The 21,456-nt window shown below is 43.4% G+C and overlaps 1 long non-coding RNA gene across 5 annotated transcripts in view; it reads left to right on the top strand.

Moving 5' to 3' along the window:
• The window catches only part of LOC109500802, a 66,083-nt gene extending 55,515 nt beyond the window's left edge, over nucleotides 1-10,568 (top strand). For 3 of the 5 annotated variants that reach the window (XR_006599507.1, XR_006599505.1, XR_006599509.1), the window contains 2 exons: nucleotides 8,085-8,173; nucleotides 9,565-10,568. This is a non-coding gene — a long non-coding RNA (uncharacterized LOC109500802). Of the gene's footprint in view, nucleotides 1-8,084; nucleotides 8,174-8,347; nucleotides 8,763-9,564 lie in introns of those variants that run through there. The other 2 variants (XR_006599506.1, XR_006599508.1) reach the window with 2 other exon arrangements.
• The last annotated feature ends 10,888 nt before the right edge of the window (nucleotides 10,569-21,456 follow it).

The following is a 21,456-nucleotide window of genomic DNA, read 5'->3' as shown; positions in this document are numbered from 1 at the left end:
AGGCTTTATTTGCATATGCTCCAATGTAATATACCATGTTAGAAAATATTTCCTGTAATTATTATTGGTAAACCTCATAAGGATAATTTTTATCAATTTGCAACTCATTCTATCACTCCAGGAAAAGTTGGAATAATCTCAATCTCCTACAGGGAAATCCAATTTACATGAAGTTATATGTCCATAAAGAAACAGCTGGACTATGATCCAAATGACTGTAATGAAGCTGATGATATTTAACAGTAAAGTTTTCTGTAATTAAATTGAAGGGAGCTCCAAAAATTCTATCTAGAAAAAATTCTCAGATGCCCTCACATCTAATGGCAGGATTTCCTCTGCAAAGAGAATTTTTTCTGTTAATGTTTCCGGGTTGATTAATCTGAGTTTGTGTATGACCTGGTGACTATATTAGTTAGGTGTACCTTTCCGGTTCCAAGTACCAGAAATCAGTTCAGGCTAACTTAAGCTAAAATGAGAAATATGTTATGGGAATGCCGAGGTGTCGTGTCAATGGAGTCTTGGGGAGGTTCTGACACAAAGACCTGGAAAGTTGGGTGGCTGCTTTGGCTGGGAGTCAGCACTACCAACCGGCTCCTTGTCTTTGCCTGTGCACCGGCCTCTCCTGAGTCTGTTGCCCCACAACTCAACCTCACTTATCCTTTACATGTCCAGCTCTCTCAAGAAGGAAAGTCAGCTGATTTTTGCCCTCTGCCTCCCAATTCCAAATCTATAGAAACAGGATCTATAGAACGGGGATCCGATGACTCCCCGTTCCTCAACTAGCTGTGGCCCGGAGGCCAGAGCACATCCCACAACATGGCTGCGGGGCAGGCAGCGGCTGGAGTGGTCACTGTGAGTTGGGAAAAATGCTCTGAAGAGGTCCCTCTGAGCATGAAGCTTGAGAGAGAGGTGAGCCCCAGAGATAGTCAAACACCATTAGATTGTAGGAGTTGATTATAAACATGGGAATAGATGAAATGGTTTAGTTAATTTTTAATTGTGTGGAGTAAGGAGGGAAGGACAAGCGCAGAATCCTGAAGAATATGACTTGAAAGCTGAACAAAGGAAAGGGAACCATTTCTCCCAAACTAAACCTGACTTGTCAGTGAAGAGAACTCCAGGAATGTGTCAAGAGCTGCCAAAGGCATTTGCTTTTCATTTCTGGAATTTAACAAGTTCACTGCTTGTTTCCCTCAAGGGATTTTCTAGATCCTTTGTCTGCTTCCCTTTCCACCTGGTGTGGGTTTTATAAATTTTCCACCTTGATCAGTAATGACTCAGTTGTGCTTTTTGTTCTGGTATTTCTCCACACAGGGATGAATCCAGGTTTGAATGGGACCTTGAAGTTCACACAATAGTGGAGGCCATTTTAAGAAAAGAAAATACAAAATTATACATATAAAATAATACACAGAAGTATCTATTTAGGGGCACCTGGCTGGCTTAGGTGGAGAGTACTACTCTTGATCTTGGGGATGTGGGTTTGAGCCCCACGTTGGGTGTAGAGATTACTTAAAAATAAAATCTTAAAAAAATACATTTATCTAGTATGAAAAGAGAAATGACAATAATTACAATTTTTTTAATGTTGACAAATGCCACAGTATCACAAAATCTAGAAATTCACATAGTTTTAAAACATGAACTCCATTAAGGGGCGCCTGTGTGGCTCAGTCAGTTAAGCGACAGACTTTGGCTCAGGTCATGATCTCACAGTTTGAGGGTTCAAGCCCCACACCAGGGTCTGTGCTGGCAGCTCAGAGCCCGGAGCCTGCTTTGTATTCTGTGTCTCCCTCTTTCTCTCTCTTTGCTCCTCCCCCACATATGCTGTCTCTGTCTTTCAAAAATAAATAAGATGTTTAAAAAAAAATTAACTCCACAAAGTACCTCTAAAATACTTTTCCCCTAAATTTGTGACTTCATAGTTTTAATCAACGATTCATATGGTAACGATTTTGCAATATCACTTCTTGTAAAGTAAATAGAAAGGTAATTTTCTCTTTCCTCTAGCATAGTTGTTTAAACTTTTAAAAACTGATAGTTTGGAATGGTTTCTTTGAGCCTCACAACCATTACTGATGATATGTCATGCAAATATTTAAGATTATTGTCAAATCTGGGAAAACCGTCAGGCTTCTTTTCCTCTTTGAGCTGTAAAATTTGGAAGAGTTTTCCATAGACTGGCTTCTGGCTCCATACATTTCAAACCTGCTTCTCCACTAAACACATGCATCCAGCGCTGAGCTCTGTGGGGGCATTTATATTTCAGTACAGCTCTGGCTCTGGACTTTGTGTGAGGACACCTCGCACAGGAGTTGTCAAGAGCTCAGTGTGGAGGCTGGTCTTGAACAGGCTACTCACCGGGGTGGGAGAGAGACAGGTGAGTGCATGTCTTAAGGTTGGAGAATCTGAAGAGGAGATGGCAGGAAGTTGAGGGAGTTTGTGGTAATGGCTTCAGATTTTACTTAGTAAAAGTATTTATTTTGAGAGAGAGAGTGTGCGCATGCACATGAGTGGGGGAGGGGCAGAGAGAGAGGAACAGTGAAATCACGACCTGAGCCAAGATCAAGAGTCAGATGCTTAAGGGAGTCACCTGGGCTCCCAAGTTTAGATTTCACCGTGAGACAAGGGTGGCCGCGAGAGAAAGACGTTACGGATAGGGTTGCCAGATTCCAGCAAATCAAAATATAGGACATATTAAATATGGCAAGGGACATACTTACACTAAAAATTATTCATTGCCTATCTGCAATTCAAATTGAACTGGGCATTATGTATTTTATCTCACAATCCTAGGTGGGCCTTTCAAGAGAAAAGTGAGGCTCTGGAATCGTCACTGAGAGACTGAGAGAGCTAACCAAAGATTAGTACAATGAGGGCCCGATTAGAATTAGACACTAGAAACCTCATGATGGTGGTGGTGGGGTATTTCTCTAACGGAGCCCAGAGGCTCAGGTGCATTGGCATTCACGCAGCCTAGGATTACAGAAACAAGGTTTAAAATATATGATAAAAGATGGAATTCAGCTAGGTTTCTCATCTTTTTATGCTTACTATTTGTGCTTTCAATAAAACCGAGGCAGCAGAAATTTTAAAAAGAAAGATGTACTGATTATGGATTGGAATCCAAATCACAGAATATGTTAACATAAGAATATTTTATTCTCCACTTCCCAAACATGCCATAATATATTCACCCAAAGCAATAAATCCCAAGCTGCACGAGCAAATTATAAACAAATGATAGAAGCTGAAGTTTCCTCTCAAAAGAGGCTAAGGAACAGATAATTTAGAAAGAACAGATTTTATTGGAACGTCAATAGTTTTCATGACACAGATACTTAAACTACTCGTTTTCAGCATTCCCATATAAAGAAAATTATAAAAGGTTTTTTGGGTTTTTTTAAAGAAAAGATAATTTGACAGATGGAGTCTTTTTATGGGATCAGTAGAAGTGATAAAATTGAATAAATTACCAAGATTTTATCTCCATTTCTGTAATTCTCCCTAAAGATTTAGAGGTGGCAGATTGAATCAACTGGGAAATAAATTTGCATGTTTATAACATGTCTAAAACAGGAATTAAAGACAAAAACTTCTCACTTGTTTTCAAGAGTGGTTTGTCTTGAGGAAACTTGCTCTTATGAGATTACATGTTTCCTAACCCAGTATCAACGTTCATCAAATGAAAATGTATTACCAAAGATATGCAAACAGAGGTTTGGTGAACAGTGTACTGTCTATTATTACCATTCATGTTAAAGAACAAATAAAAATAATTATAAACCAAAAACATAGTTTAGTTTAATGAACTAAATTCTAGGTAATTTTAATTTTTATTTATTTATTTATTTATTTATTTATTTATTTATTTATTTGAGAAAGAGAGAGAGAGAGTAGGGGAAAGGGGCAGAGGGAGAGAGAGAGAGAGAGAGAGAGAGAGAAACCCAAGTAGGTTCCATGCTCAGCTCAGAGCCTGACGCAGGGCTGGATCCCATGATCTGAACAGAAATCAAGAGTCAAGACGCTCAACTGACCGAGCCACCCAGGAACCCCTCTAAGTAATTTTATATGTGAGATAATTTGCTTATGAACAGGCCGGACTAGATTTTGAGTAAAATGGAGCCATAGTATTTTGGTGCACAAGATAGCTAACTTTTATGATCCCTGAGTTATGTGATCACATTACAGAACCAGCAGTTCTGCCTGCCCCGTAAGGAGAAAGTGCTGGGGGTGGGGGATGCTACATGCACAGTGTGTCTTACTCCAAGGAAAGCACCGAGGGACCAGGTGCATCTCGTCCCCCCACAGAATCCCCAGTGTTAACACCTCCAGCAGCAATGGCTTAGATCAGAAAATGAATGGGACCAGGTGCTGGGATGTACAGTTTGCGGTGAACCAGGGGAGGTGGTATCTGGAGAATCTGTCACTCCCATGCCCCTTACTTGATAGGTGAGAATCCTGACACTTAGTGAGCAGAAGTGGCTGCTCCAAGCCTCACACACTCACCAAATGAGTGGCAGAACCAGGGCCCCAATGGCCAACGGGGAGTGAGGCAGAGGCTGAAATGTGAAGTCTTAGGGAGCAGAAACATCTCTGAGGGCCTAGTCCCAAGTCCTGCTTCAGCCAACACTCTCATTTTCCACGGGTTTTTGGCATTTTCTAATTCAGGATGTGCATAAGGAATATTCTCTGTGTTCTGTAACTTTTTTTCTTTTTTGCTTGAATTTGTTCCATAGTAACAGCTTTCTAGATGTATCAATGGGTACTTTATTTATGTACCCATTGATAAGAAAAATATGCGGTAGGTAAGAGATCATGTGGAATGGATTCATCAGTTTTTTTAAAAAGCAGAAAATCAACTCCTGCTTCCTGGTATATTTTTGGCCGCTTACCCCTCTTCCCCATTTGCAAATGTTTGCCTTTGTTCTTGTATTCAATTAATTTTGTCATGTAAACAGTAAGCAAATCATAACATTTAGGGTTCTTTGCTTTTGTATTCAATTGTACTGCAATGTGTTTGAAGCAGAACCCCTCTCATCTCCAGCTCAATCTCTGGTGGGTTAAAAAAAAAAAAGCATGTTAGGATTTATTTTCCTACTGGGTGTTTTCCCTCTTTGTGTAGGATTCCAATTCCAAATTAGTGTGGTTGCTATGTGTGGAAGGGAGACGTGTCAAGAGAATGTGGCCCCAGGGAAATAAGAAATTGGAAAGAGGTTGGTGCTTCCAAACTTTGGTGCATCTTCCTTTGAGGAGACACTAAGATATTATTTGGATAAAAGATGGCCCTAGAACAAACATGACGTTGACTTGGCTGGGGAGAGAAGCCGAGAAAGCTTGTGACTACAGTTCTCTTTTCCCTCTTCTGCCAAGAGCAGAGCATATCTGCTGGCCCATCTCACCTGGCTCCAGACACATCCCACACTCACTGGAGACCTCCCCCTCTGTGCTCGGCCTGCCCGGCGAGTGTTTGTGACAGCAGGGGAACTTCACTTCTTCTCTGATTGAGTGTGTGAGGCCTTGGAGGTAGACTGGGTGTAAACCTCAGCACTGTTGCTTACCAGCTGTGTCACCTGGGGGAAATCGCTTGGCTCTTCTTCGCCTCAGTTTCCACAATTGTAAAACTAGGATATTAATTAGTAACTTGGAGAATTGCTCTGAAATTAAAGATGTAAAGCACTTAGCAGTGTCTGTCGTAGCAAAGGCACCGACTCTGTGCAGCCTGCTCTCTGTCCTTCCTCCCTGACCCCCCTACTGCACTGCTGCAGTTCTGGCCAGGTTCTGAGAGCAGCCTCTCAGTTTCCAGTCCTACCCCAGCCTTTCTCCAAATCTAGGATCACATGATATTGCCTGCCTAAAGTTTTACATGCATCCCTTTGCTAGAAATCCTATGGATAGGCTTTGTTTTCTTGCCCCTCTATACCTTCTCCACTGCATTCTGACCTAGTGATCCCATCTGTAATTGTGCCTCATCTATAGGGAAGACTCTCAAATCCTTCTCCTACTCTGACCCTTCAGACCAGTGTTTGCCCTCACCGTTCCTAGATCTGACCTGCTCAGAGGATACCATATTATTTGCAATTAGCCACTTTGCAGACACGGCCTGTGAATGCATGTTAACATCATCTGTTTTTTGAGCATATAGTATATCCATGTCCCTGCACCAGAATACAACACAGGAGGGAAAAGATGTGGTTCCTGCCCTCAGGGACTCCTGGGTCAAAGAGGGTTCCGGTGCCAGGTACGTGCATGGCATCTCTATAAACGGGTGTCACTGGAAATAGAAAGTTATTTCCATGTAAACACTACGTCATGTCCTTTAATGCTGTCAGTGGAGCCAAGAATGAACCATTGGCAGTACTATCAAGTGGGAGAGGATAAAGGAAAGGAAGGAAAGAAGGAAGGTTGGAAGGAAGAAAGACTTAAGAACAGAAAAAGAGGGAGAAACCACAAAGGAAGAGAAAGCGGGTGTATATACGATATACCACAGAAAACGTCCGAATCTTGGTATTCTTGGTAAAGGTAGAAATGTCACCGAGTTGAACTCCCATCGAATGCTTCAGTTTCCCCTAGCATCTCCTCCCAGCTGTGTTATACTTCTGCCTGAAAAATTCCAAGGCCAGCAACTCACTGATGAATACCCCTGGAGCCCAGTCCATCCCGGACAGTGACAACTGTTAGAATGTTCGTCTAATTATACGTAGAATCTAAAATTGCTTCCTGTGGTTTTTTACCCCATTGATTTTGGTTCCCCTCTGGGGCCTTAAAGCTAACCCACACTTCTTTCTGTGGCCTTCGAAACCTTTGTGATTTGGGTCCTGTCTAGCTCTTGCACTTCTTGTATATCATGTTTGCTGTGGCTCTTTTCAGTTCCTCTAACACACTAAGCACATTCCTTCCTGAGAGCCTCCTGACAAGGGCTCCTGTCTCCTGCTCTTTGCATGAAACACCTGCACAAATAGATGCACGTGAGGTCTTTTAGGTGTCAGCTCCAGTGCCACCTTTTGAGAGGAGCCTGCCCGCACTGCCGTAGCTAAAATAGCACACTCTTAGAAGGCTTAATTTGGTGATATTTAAAAAAAAAAAAAAAAAAAAATCTGATGGCAAAGCTCCTATATGTCCTATGTGAATCAAAAGACCAATAAAAAAACTGGGGAAAATATTTGCATATTACATGTTATAGTGATAATTTCCCTAAAATAGAGAGCATTTCTACAATTCAGTAAGAAAAAGACCAGTTGGGGGTGGCTCCGTCGGCTGAGCATCTGACTTCAGCTCGGGTCATGGCCTCATGGTTCCTGAGTTTGAGCCACATGTTGGGCTCTGTGCTGACAGCTCGGAGCCTGGAGCCTGCTTCAGATTCGTATCTCCCTCTCTCTGCCCTTCCCCCACTTGTGCTCTGTCTCTCCCCCCCCTCCCCCCCCACAAAATGAATAAGCATTAAAAAAATTGAATAAAAGAAAAAGGCCAATTAGGTTATTGGTCTACTGTAAAAAAAAAAAGAAAACAGGCAAAAGATAGGAACAATTCAAATAAAAAGCAGCCCACATATGCTGCTCAAACACATGAAAAATTACTCAAAAAAAAAAAAAGAGAGAGAGCAAGAGATAATTTCATCTATCACATTGGCAAAGATAAATAAATAATAGTATTACACCAGCAAGGCTATGAGAAACAGGTACCCTCGTATGCTGCTGGTAACATTGTAAACTGGAACAGCTTTTATAAAGGTAATTTCATAATATTTATCAACATTACAAATACACAAATGCTTCTTTCACCCAGTGATTTTTGCTTCTAGAAATTTGCCCTACAGATATGTTCTCAAATGTGGGAATTGATGTATGTACAAATGTACTCATGGCAACGCTTTATATAATAATAAGAGGCTGGAAACAATATATGGATCTATCAATAGGGGGATGGATAAATAAATTATAGTGCATCCTTACAATAAAATAGTATGCAGTTATTAAAAAGAATGAGGCAGATCTGTTTGTGGCACTGGAGTGCTTTGGGTGTATTTTATATTAGCTTACAGGCATTTTATATCTGCTTTTTTTTTTTTCTTTTTTTTTTTTAAGGATAGCCTCTAAAATTGTATCAGCTTCAGGCCCCACAAAATCTGGATGTGCTCCTGGTCCCAACACAGTTGGTTGACAAACACCCTTCTGTGAGTAACAGAGGTTCATTCTACAGTAATGAGGAAGAGGAGGATATGGGCGTGGGAGTGGGGGCCATGGTGGACACGGTTGGATCAAAATGGCGAGGTTGAAAAAGTTTCACCGGTGATTCTGATACGCTTCCTCCTTTGCAAATGCACCACTGCTGTGTGTTCAACCCACAGGTCCCCAATCTTGCCCGGCCACCCGCGCTTCTCCTATAAGGCTCTGAAACCACACTCACTCTCAGATGAAGACTAACCTTGCAGTTAAAGCCCAGGTAGCTCTATTTCATGGCACCTCCCTGCCTTGGTCAGCCTAGTTCTCTAGGCCCTTGAGGTGCCCCGAGAAGCCAGACCAGAGTTGTTTCCTCTCTCTGGCTTTTTCCATTTCTAATTTGGATGAAACACCACTACTGTTCACCGCGTGTTTATCAAAAGGGTGGCAAGAACTGAAGTTCCCAGATCATTCTCTAAGCCACTCAGTCTTCTTGGAAGCAAGCAGCCTCTAAACAGTTCTTTTTAAAATCACCTGGGTATTCCCTTTCTTTTTTTTTTTTTTAATTTTTTTTTTTTTTTAAGGTTTATTTTTTGAGAGAGACAGAGCATGAGCTGGGAAGGGGGCAGAGAGAGAGGGGGAGTCACGGATTCTGAAGCAGGCTCCAGGCTCCGAGCTGTCAGCACAGAGCCCGATGCGGGGATCGAACCTACGAACCATGAGATCATGGCCTGACCCCAAGTCAGCCGCCTAACTGACTGAGCTACCCAGAGGCCCTTGGGTGTTCCCTTTCTGTCTCTTTTTGCCAGTTATCAGATAAAGCACACTGCTGCTGGGGAGGTTTGGAGAATTTTGAGGAGGGTGGGGAGTAAATGGGGCTGGCAGGAAAGATTACAGTGTCATAAATCAAGAAGTGAAGTTACTTGGATTTTTTTTTTTTAATCAATTTTTTTAAAAAGTAAGTGAGGCATAGAACTTTGAAAGATGGAGGGACACTCAGAAGTAGCTCTACCATATTTGGTCAGACATGATTCCATTTACTTTCCTAAATTTTTCCCCCTCCCTCCCTTCCTTTCTTTGAATGAATAAAATTGGCTAAAAATACTCTATAAAGATTTCCTTTTTTGGTTATTAATATTATTTTGGGGGTACGTCCCAGGCTCTGTGTTCATCTGCTTTGCCTTCAGACGTAGAAGACAAAGGCATCTTCAGGCAGTACCCAGCTGAAGATCTCAACGCAAATCCACAAAATAATTTGAGGAAAGCAATTTAGTTTTTAAAAATTGAATAGAACCTTGACTACAGTTGTGTTGAGAATGAACACGTGAGGCAGGGCAGTAACCAGCCACTCTGGGACAGTCCAGGAAGTTTTGTCAAACACAGCCCACTCTTCTTCCCTTGCCAGTAGGAGCCAACTCAGAAGAAGGCAGACGCCAGAGAGGACCCAGGCGGCCGCCAGAGGTGCAGCAGAGTCGGGGCTCTCAAAGAGGCCACACCGCTGTGGATCACACTAAAGAGAGGCAGGCCTGCTTTGGATAAAGTCTCAGCTCTTGAGCAGTGAAGCCCAGGCAGGCAGGCAGGCACATCGACAGAACCCCAGAAGACTCCATGCCCTGTGATAAGGACCAGAGAGGGGGTCACAGCACCAGAACCCTGCCATTAAGCTCCCAGGGTTCCCACCAGCTTGCCACCAGGAGAAGCTGGAGAGTGACACCAACATCTACGGTGTGTTTCTTATGGCTCAGCTGGCAGAGGCCCTGGGGGACTTCCAAGGCATCTGGGAGCTAAATGGGATACCAGAGTTCCAGAGGTTCCTGTGAAGGCCCGAAACGGGCAGAAGAACATCAAAGGCTTCTCAAGTAAGATGATTAATCAAATAGGATGTCTCAAAAGGTGCCTTTTCCTACTGATAAGAGCTAGACACTGGCGAGGACACCTCAAGCCCTTTGAAGAGAAAAATAAGCCCATGTTGTTGTGGGAAGCTATGGAAGGATTGGCTTTTCGGCACACTTGATACCTACTGTTCCCACGCAAGTCCGAGCTTCCCAGACTCACCACAACCGCTGTCAAAGCCTCTACCTGGTCTCTGCTATATCCAGCCTCCCCCCCACATTCTCTGCACAGCTGCCATAGTCCTCTTTTAAAGAGGGAAAGTGAGGGGCGCCCCGGGGGGCTCGGTCGGTTGAGCGTCCCACTCTTGTTTTCAGCTCAGGTCATAATCTCACGGGTTTTGGGTTCGAGCCCCACATTGGGCTCTGCCCTGCCAGCTTGGAGCCTGCTTGGGGTCCTCTCCCTTTCTCTCTGCCCCGCCCCTGCTAGTGCATGCTCTCTCTCTCAAAATAAATAAACATTTGACACAAATAATAAAAAGGGAGGATGCAATCGTGCTCCCTCCGCAACTGAAAAGTCTCTACCAGCTCTCGATCTTATTTCATAAATTAAAAAAAAAATCTGTGGGTCGGCAAACGTTTTCTGTAGTGGGCGACTCAGTATTTTGGGTGTTGTCTGACCTGATATCTACTGTGCAGTGATGGGCTGTGCTAGGGTGAAAAAAACCAGATTGCCTAAGGGAAAAAAGCTGTCATGCAAATGTGGAGGTAGACGCTTCCACCAAGAACGGTACGCAGCGTTTCAGTAAAACCGTATTTGGCCCACAGGCTGTATGCACCAAGTTCTGAGAGTCTCTGTGTTCACTCTCCTTTCTTTCTGGGATACTTTTTCCTAAGATTTTTGCATAGATGGCTCTAAGTGGTAGCTAACTCACTAAACAGATTAAAAGTATGCTCGGAGACTCAGCAAAAAAAAAAAAAAAAAAAAAAAAAAAATCCCTAAAAATGAGAAAATATTTTGGAATGAATTTGATTTTAGATATTTCCCCAAAAGTATTCAAGTAGTTGTATTGAGGGTGGGGGGTAGAGAGATCGGGGCTTTGTTGACACTCTTTCCACTTAAGACTTGGTTGGCTTTTTAAAGTTTTCATGACCTGGAGAGTGGGAAGGAGAGAGACATCGTAATTTTGACATGTTCAAGTCTTGGTGTGGCCCTGCTCATGGGGTGTTCTTAGGGAAGGTTTCTTCGACCAGTGACATGAAGGTGCCCCTCTGCCACCCATCACATTCTGCTGTTACATTTTCCCATTGCACTTAATCACTACCTGAAATTGTTGTGTTTTGTTTTTTTTTGTTTGTTTTTTGAGTGAGCACAAGTGGGGGAGGGGCAGAGAGAGAGAGGGAGACACAGAATCCAAAGGAGGGTCCAGGCTCTGAGTTGTCAGCACAGAGCCCGACGCGGGGCTTGAACCCACAAACTGTGAGATCATGACCTGAGCCGAAGTTGGACGCTGAACCAAGTGGGCCAGCCAGGAGCTCCTAGACTATTTTTTTTCCTTTTTTTTGAAATTGTGCTTTTTATGTGCTTCCTCGTTGGTTGTCTCCCTTTTGTCGGTAGGCCTCCGAAGCCCAGGAATCCCATCTGTCTTGTACCTCTGTATCCTGCACCTCGTATAGTGTGTGGCAGAGGGAAAACATGCAAGAAAATATTTGTTGACTGACTGACAGACTCAATGAATGAATGCCTACCTGAAGGATATAAGAACGCAAGAGTAAAAGTGTTTCAAGAATGAGATCGGATCCTAAGTGCAATTCTCTGCTTGACCTTCGTAGAGCCTTAAAAGTGACTCAGAACCCAGGTTGGATAACTGGGTCAGCTTTAGCTAACGGACTTAAATCAATTTAGGCAAAAGCAAATCTGTCAGCTGAAGAAACTTGTACCAAATCAGTTTTGGTAGAACATTTTGCAACTACATCATGGGAGGATTTTTCAGCTCTTTATTTATCTTTTGTCAATTTGGTCTCTTTTCCCAAAATGTTTACTTTTTTCTTTCCACTTCTTAGATTTTAATTAACTTTTGGCTTATTCTCTACAGAAACATAATGTAAACATCCAACAATGAAAAAATTATCGAGAAAATCAGATTTCCTTGAGTTCTACACATGAATTTAGAAACACAGTTAAATATGAAGCACATTCATTCAGTGTATAGCAAGCATCTGATTTGTGTCAGGCACTGTGCTGGGCATCAGAAAATACCACAGTGAACATGTCCCTGCCTTCAGACTTCTGGGAGAAAAGAATGTAAAACAGACCAAAACCAAAACCAAAACAAACAAACAAGTCAAGTTTTGATAGTTACTATGAAGGAAATAAACAAGGAGCTGAGATGGGCAGAACTTACTTTTGTTAGGGTGATAATAAAGGTCTTTGTGAAGAAATAAAATGTAGGAAATGATCAGAAGAAGCTAGCTTTACGTAGGGTAGGGAAAAATGTAGTCCAAGGTGAAGATACCATATATGCACTAACGCTGAGGTAGGAGAGCTTAGCTTGTTTCAAGAACTGAAAGAAAAGTGGTGTGGCTGATTCACAGTGATGGAAGAAGACAAGGCATGATGACAGCCTAGTCCCCGGGGCTTTGTAGGCCATGTTAATGAGTTTGGACTTTAAAAGCAGGGGTTTCCCAAAGGAGAATGATGCCACCTTATTTATGTCTAAGGCAAGTCGAAAAGAAGGGAGGAGACCTGAGAGAAGGCTTCGTAATGCATATGGGAAGCAGAGGTGGGCCAGACGGGCCGTGGCAATGGAGATAGGGAGGAGAGGACAGAGTTACAGTTTGGCAGTAGAGGAGTTATTGGTGAATTTGATGCCGGAACTGAGAGTACTAAGCATATCAGTGAGTCTCTAATTGGAAAAACAAATCATTCTAGGTATTTCAAACAGAGGGAATTCAACTTAAGGAATCAGTCACAAGTGTTGGAAAGATTTAGAGGAACACAAAGGGAAGGTGTGGTAACCTGGAGGTAAGTAAGCATCTGCAGGAAGTCAGGACCATTCCTAATGCTGGAGGGAAAAGAGGGAGGCGGTGATGGCACCTGACACTGTGGGAAGCCGCTGGTGCCGTTGGACCGGCCACTGCCCCAACCGCTGATGCTGTTGCTGGAGCTGCCGAAGGCTATCGGAGCCCCTAGCCGCTGGTCACTGCCACAGCCACTGCCAGAAGCTTTTAACAAAGGGGAGGGTGTCTCCCCATCATTTCATCCAGTTTCCCACCAATGCTTCCCACTGGCAGCATCTAACTTTGCCAGCTGGCAAGAGAGTCTGGGAAGTGCAATTCACAGGATTCCAGTCACCTCCGACAGAGCACCGCACAGAATGGCGGGAACGGTACTTGGCACCAACCGGCCAACGACCAACACATGGAAGAATGAAAGATTTGTTTCATGTAGAAAAAATAATCCCATATCCTTTACAAATATGGATTTATGTTTACAAAAACAATATGTGCCCATTGGAAAAACATTAGCAATTAAGAGAAACAATAGAACATAAAAAAAAAAACCTTTCATATTCCCACTTACTCAGAAATAATTACTAATAACATCTTGGTCTCAATCTCTCTCTTTTTCTCTCTCAAAAAGGGACTCTTACCCTACCTTCGGTTTTGTAACCTATTGTACTAACTATATGCCATAAACATTTGCTGGACATTTCCTTTGTTCCAACTAGCTCCCAGTGTTGAATATTTATGTTTTACTAACATTTTCCTATTATAAATACATAAAAAAAGGAATTATTGCCTGAAAGCAAATTTGCAATTTAAGAAAACAGTTCACAAAGAATACAGTCGTAACCTCCAACTTGACTATTATGAGATTATTTGCTTAGGTAGATAGAGAAAACTAATTATTTTGAACAGAAGGTAGAATGCCAGGTCTTTCTCTCCCTGCTGGGGAGAAGAAACCAGGACTCAGGGCAGAACTGGAAACGCGTGGTCTGGGGAGGGAGAGGTGCTTAGCCCCACACTCTACCAAAACTGTGCTTGCCTCATCTGTCTGGTCTCCGTGAGTCAGATTTCTGACAAGGAAGCTGGTGCCCTGGGGTGCACAAAAGGGGTGCCACAGAGCTGACGTGTCCTTCAAGAGTAGAGGCTCTTCATTACGGGTGCAGGATGACCATTTCTCTGGGGTTACCTGTTAGAACGTTTCTGAGGACGAGTAGCTGAAAACCGTGACTTGAACTGGTTTTTAAAACGAGAGACTGCGTTATCTCACATTCTCACATAACTAGAAGTCCAGAGGTAGGACAGACTCCCGGAACGGTAAGATAAGCCGCTCAGTGACGTCACCAAGGTCCCAAGTTCTTTCAACACTCTGTTCCGCCTTCCTCCGTGTTGGCTCCATCCTGAGGCTGGCTCTCTTCGTGGTGACTAGATGACTGCCAGAGGCCACCGAGGCCGCACGTTTAGCATAGAGAAAAACAGAGAGACAGCTCCCTCCAATAGAAATTCTTTTCAGTGCAAATGCTGCTACACGTTAACATCACCAGGAGCGCTTTATTAATTATTTATTTGTTGCTGTTATTTCATTATGATTAATTAATTGATCTTTATTAATTTATTACTCATTTCTGATGGTGATGGTGATTATGATGTAGTAAGTATTTACTTGCTATTTTAATTTTTAAGCTGCTGGATGCCTGGGCCCTATTGCTGGAAATATTAGTTTCCCAGCTGGAGGTAGTTTTTAGGAGCTGCCGAGCGAGTCTAATGTACAACCAGGGCAGAGAACCACTGGATAAGGCTGGTTTAGGTCACCTGCCCACCCCCTGGACTGACCGTTACCAGGGTAATGTCATGAACTGATTGGCTTAGAAAAGTGGATCTCAAAGTGTGACCTAGACCAGCAGAAACAGCCCCTGGGAACCTGTCAGAGATGTAAATTATTGGGCCCCACCCAGACCTGATCGGTCCTGGGAGTGGGGCTCAGTAACCTCTGCTTTAGCCAGCTTGGCAGGTGATTCTGATGGATGCTAAGGTTTGTGGCACATAGCCTTAGAGCATTCAGGCTCCTTCTGTGGAGCTAGGGAGGAGGTAAATATGTGAACAAAATCAAGGTCTGCGAGAACAGTGAGCCCCAAGTCACTGGAGCCTGTAGCACCCCTTCCTTTCATAGTCAGCCTGGAAGAGCGGGGAGAGGGGGAGGATTAGTGACCTGAACCCCAGAGACCCCTGGTTTTACAGAGATGGTCTCCCAATGGTGCCAGCAAGCCTCAGCCACCACAGTGGACTGGGAATAGGACGGGAAGAAGGCATGTTCTGTAAGAGCTCAAGTTTCTGTAGGAGCTCAAGGGCTGGAAAGACTGTTTTGGTCTACACTTTCCTGAAAACACTGTGACCTTATTTCAACCACGGTGCAGTTTCAACAGGATCCTGGAAAAGAAAAAGGTCAATAGGTGAAAACACAGGAAATCTGAACACAATAAAGACTTTTGTTAAAAATAATATATCAATATTGGTTCACAAATGGTGACAATGTGCCCATATCTGTACTAAATTAGATATTAGTAGTGGAAGGTGGACATAGGGCACATGAGGGCTCTGTATAAATCTTCACGACTTTCCTGTAAATCTACTATTGTCAAATAAAACATTTTTAAAAAATGCGATACATGAAGATGTGAAATTCTAATGAATGAGAACACTTTTGGAAAAGATTTTATAAAATGAAGCATAAAACATTCTTTAAAGTACTCCGTGTTAATAGAAACTTGACCCTGCTGTATTTTTATGATCAGTATCATGCTTTTAGCCAGAGCAAATGCTTTTAAAACATTTTCAGCTTGAACAAGAGTTGAACTGGAAAATATTAATGAAGATTCCTGATATTTCTCACTTCCCAGAATCTGCCCACGGCCTGAATTATCAAAGAACAAGTGAGAGAGGCTTAAGCTTGTCCATATGTTAGAACAATTAAGAGCCCATATAGAAAGTCACTTTCATTGCCATCCCTCTAGACCTGGAAAGGAGTAGGTTGGCTTGACTCACAGGGAATGGGACATAATCATATGCATCTTTCGCTAAACCCGATTCATAGCAGTGAGCTGGAACATAAGTTCCCTTCAGGCACTCTCCTCTTGTTTCCCAGCTCCATTTAAATTAAATGCAATTCCTGTGTCCTGAGGGGTGAGCCCGGCAACCCGCTGGACTGAGGTGAGGCTTCTCACCAAGCACTACTCAACTGCCAGCAACAGACCGTCACTGGATTTATGTGGGATTTCTGGCAACACTGGGTCATAATTGGAATGGAGCAAGGAGCAACTCCTAATTTGTAGTTTGGAAGATTACTCGTAATGTAGGCGACTAATTTATGCTAAGTTTTGCTTATCTCCTTTCTGCACCAACTATCAGTAAGGGAACCAATAATTAAAACTGTCATTGCAGGTGAGAGTGTTATAATTAAGAGTTCTAACAAAAGAGAGTACTTAAGGGCAAAAACATTACTATGCCAAGCAAGTGGCTCAAGATGAGTGTTTCCCCTGATCTTACTCCACTGGAATCTCTCTGATTTTGTCCAGTGTTGTTATAATCTCTTACTGCGTGACTGGGACAAGTTCCTTAGCCTCTCTGTGTCTCATTTTCGTCATCCTCATGATGCAGAAATATACGAGTAGCTGTTGCTCGGCGATGTCATCAGAATTAATAGAAGTAATGTTAACACTTGAACACAGTGCCCGGAATGTGGTAAATGGTGCAAAACTGTTTGATAAGTCAACAAATAGCACAGCCCTTGCCCACATTAAAGTCATTCACATGTAATGATCAACCTCTTGATACGGCATGGCAAAAACACAAAAGAGAATATTTGTAGCAGCTAGGGGAGAGGGAACCTCAGGCATAGCGGGACGCTGAAGGGGCAAGAAAAATGTTGCCAGTCTCTGTCAGAAATTAAAAAAGGGTGTGATGGGACTCTCCCGTATTATTGGTGGGAATGTAAAATGGTGCCCCTGCTGTAGAAACCAGTTTGGTGGTTCCTCAAAAAGTCATAGGATTGCCACATGACCCAGCAATTCCAGTCCTACGTGTATATACCCAAAAGAATTGAAAGCAGGCACCCAAATACTTACATATATATGCTTCTAACAGCATTACTCAAAATAACCCCACAGTGGAGACAACCCAAATGTCCATGAACTTATGAACGGGTAAACACATGGGGTATATCCATACGTTGGAATATTATTCAGCCATAGAAAGGCATAAAGTACTGGTAACACAGCGTAACACGGATGAACCTGGAAAACATGCCAAGGGAAAGAAGTCAGTCACAAAAGATCACATCTTCTATGATTCCACTTATGGGGAATATCCAGATTGAAAACAGATTGGTGGTCGTCAGGGGCTGGGGGTGGGTGGGAACTGGGGAGTAACTGCTTAGCGAGTACAGGGTTTTCATTTGGAGTGGTGAAAATGTTTTGGCGCTGGAGAGAGGTGGTGGTTTGCACAACATATGACTGTACTAAATGCCACTGCATTGTTCACTTTAAAAGAGTAATATGTTTGGTCAATTTTACCTCATTAGAAAAAAGCCCCCAAATACAGCCCAGGATGAGAGTGAGTGCTCTCTTTATTCTAGAGAAGACAGAGGTGCTCCAGGCTTCCCCTGCCACCCACTAGAGACTCCTTCGGGGCTGATTGACGTCCAGCCCCTTCGGGCCTTGCTTCTCTCATCTGGGATCCCTTTGAGTTCAAATTCTAAGGCAAAGAAATCCAACATCCTCCTTTCTCCCTGACTCTGGCACTTGCTTGAAAATGGATGCATCTGTACTGCGGATGTGCCCCGGAAGACGATAGGATTGTAGTTAAATGACACGGAAATTCATTTGTTTTGGTTAGTGATATGAAAATATTTTAATATTATTATAATGCCACAAATTAATGGATAAATAACTAAAACAAATATGCTTTAACAATTGGTTTGGAGTTTGCCACGCTGACGCTCGGACTCTGAGCCCGCACGCGGCTCCAGCCTGTCTGCGCCCCTCTGTGTAATCACACACTGTGCTTTTTGCCAGTCACAGTATCTCGGGTTCTTTTGCCAAGCGCAGTGCTGGCAGCCCCAAGTTGATCAGGAGGCGCTTGATTGATTAATAGGTGCCCTTGCCGAGCAGGGAGGGTGGCAAGGGATAATATCCTTTTAAACTGCCCACATTTTGCAACCGAATCATCTGGAACAGTTTAAGACTATCAGTCACTATAACCTGTTTATAGACGATTGCTCTAGTTACAACTAGACTCTAAAATTATTGAAACATTATTTGACTGATAAGCCAAATTCACCCAGGCCTGCGATTTCAAGTCCTGAGTCAACATGTTCATTCCGGGAGATGGGTATGCGATTTTCGGTATTTTGCTGACTGCCGCTTCCTCCATCTGCTACTACAGATTTCTAGTTCTCTATAAATTCCCTCCTAATTATTCCTATGAGTCAGGTGTATCTACAAAGAACCCTTAGCTAGGGGCTCCTGGGTGGCTCAGTCGGTTAAGTGTCCGACTTCGGCTCAGGCCATGATCTCGCGGTCCGTGAGTTCCAGCCCCGCGTTGGGCTCTGTGCAGACCGTCTGGAGCCTGTTTCAGATTCTGTGTCTCCCTCTCTCTCTCTGACCCTCCCCCGTTCATGCTCTGTCTCTCCCTGTCTCAAAAATAAATAAACGTCAAAGAACCCTTAGCTAGAAAAATTTCAGCCAACTACCAAGGATTATCTGTCATTTTTCCTTTTTCTTTCTTTTTTTTTTTTTTTTTTTTTTTTGTTCAGGGATATCTACCCCTAAGGTCAACAACACACCAAACCTGCAAACACTACAAGCCACTGCCTAATAGGGCCCATATTCAAGTCATCTCCAGCCACACTTCTCCTGGTTTCCCCACTATCTGTAACGCCCCGGGAGGAGATCACTGAATGGGCCAAAGCAGTTCCTGGCTAAGTGGGGGTTTAAGCAGAAGTGGGAGAAGGGCTTTCCTCCCTTTTGGTATCGCATCTCCATTTCACTCCTTGCCACAAATGAACAGTCCTTCAGCTTTGACTTTAGGTTTCCTGCTCCCAGGATTTGAACATTTACGATGGCTGGATGGGGAGACAAAGCCAAGAGACAGACACCCTGCAGAATGCCCGTCTCCTTCACTGGCCTCAGAGGTTTTCGTTCTGGACCCGGCAGATCTGCCTGACACTCTTACAGTGACTTTATTTTATTTTATTTTTTATTTTTTTAAATTTACATCCAAATTAGTTAGCATATAGTACAACAATGATTTCAGGAGTAGATTCCTTAGTGCCGCTTACCCATTTATCCCATCCCCACCCACAACCCCTCCAGTAACCTTCTGTTCTCCATATTTATGAGTCTCTTCTGTTTTGTCCCCCTCCCTGTTTTTATATTATTTTTGTTTCCATTCCCTTATGTTTATCTGTTTTGTCTCTTAAAGTCCTCATATGAGTGAAGTCATATGAAATTTGTCTTATGCTGACTAATTTCATTTAGCATAATACCCTCCAGTTCCATCCACGTAGTTGGAAATGTCAAGATTTCATTTTTTTTTTGATTGCCGAGTAATACTCCATTGTATATAAATATACATATAACACATCTTCTTTATCCATTCATCCATCGATGGGCACTTGGGCTCTTTCCATACTTTGGCTATTGTGGATAGTGCTGCTATAAACATGGGGGTGCATGTGTCCCTTCGAAACAGCACGCCTGTATCCCTTGGATAAATGCCTAGTAGTGCAATTGCTGGGTCGTAGGGTAATTCTATTTTTAGTTTTTTGAGGAACCTCCATACTGTTTTCCAGAGTGCCTGCACCAGCTCGCATTCCCATTACAGTGACTTTTCTTTGGGCAGGTTCCCCCAGGTCCTCAAGCCAATAGACCCCTCCTGCAGCCTTTCAGACAAGTCCAGACGTGCCCTGGACCCTCGTGGAGGTTGCCATGGCTAAGGGTTGCACACCAGATTCCCAGTCACTGTTATTAGGCACCTATTAGGTGCTGGGGGGGGGGGGGTCCCCAGGATGATGGGCTCCTGTCATTATGGAGCTGCTGTGGAAATTTGCACAACAGCTCCTTGAGGCTGGCCAAGTCAAGCCTTTACCCCAGTTGGTGCAGCTCCTGTTGAAAGGTCATGCTGACAGTGCCAACAGTCACTATCCTGGCAGGGAACCTCCTCCCAGTAAAACAGAAGTTTTACCACGGTTTCTTATGGACCGCTCCTCCTGAACATTCCTCAGGTTCTTAGGCCACCAGGTGCTCTGTCTGCTTCTTTCCACCATGTAGCAGCGGTGTCTTTTCCTATCCTACTCTTTGTTCTTGGCCTGGATTTCCCTCTGTTGCTCCCTTGCGTATCTTACCTCTAGCATGCAGAGAGGAGAGGGGGGTACAAAAAAGATGCAGAGGACTGTGTACAAAATACACAATACCTGTAAAGCCTGTACCTTCTTTTGTTCAACTTAAATGAAGAACCTGAATGCAATCCAACGTAAAATTTAAAATATGGAAATGACTTTGCATGCAATTTATGGATCTCTTTCCCCTGATTCTGATCTCTGGTGTTTGGCAGGAAACAGAATGAAAAATCCATAAAGCAGTCAGCTTACCTTTGGGTAACTAAAAAGTCTTCCAGGTGGTGTCCGTCCCTCCTGTGTAGGTGTAGATTCTTGTAGAAAAAGTGAGATTGGAAACCTAAAATTTAGTCTATTTTTGAGGGGATTTACCTATAGGGCTGTTACATGAGCATGTGATTGATTCTGAAGGCAGGCTTTCAGAGCATCCTATTTCAGTAAGAAGCTTTAAAGAGAGGTTGATGGAAACATCCAGCAAAGCAAAACGCAGCATTTTCAGGGTTCAATCAGATAATACCCAGCATTTTTTCATTGTGCACATCCACTCCTCCCCGCCCCCCTCCCTGTTGAGAGAGCACAGGGCTTTGCACACAGTAGGGGTTTGGGAAATGTTTGTTAATTTTAGTTAAAACTGGATTTCTCCCAGTCTCTCAGTGGCTGGAGCCTCCTGACGTCGGTCAAACAGCAGAGGAAAGGGGAATAAGGAAAGGTACCAGTAAAGCTGTAAGGAGGTCACTGTTGAATATACATATTTGTTCCTGGGTTTGTTGTTCTGTTCAAGGGGTGACTAGCCCAGAACGTGGCAGTAAACTGTGCTAATTTCATTTACATTTTAAGAGTTGGGATCTAAGTTTGTTATGGGATTTTATGCAAAACATATGCAAATCGATAGCATTCTAAAAATTCCCTGTGTTCTCCAGCCCCTCCCTGAGTCACAAACAAGTGAGGCTGGCGCCGGGCAGTGGTAGACGGGGAGTGGGTGACTGGCCCGGGGAAGGGCTGTCCCAGAGGCGGTCCCGGGGCGGAGCCTGGGCGGGGCCGGTGACGCGCCTAGTCGGCCGGCTTGGGGGCT

This window comes from Felis catus, chromosome B3 (genome assembly GCF_018350175.1).
Source record: "Felis catus isolate Fca126 chromosome B3, F.catus_Fca126_mat1.0, whole genome shotgun sequence".
NCBI lineage: Eukaryota > Metazoa > Chordata > Mammalia > Carnivora > Felidae > Felis > Felis catus.
Note: the sequence above shows the minus strand (reverse complement) of the source record. Positions and strands in the feature narration are given on the sequence as shown.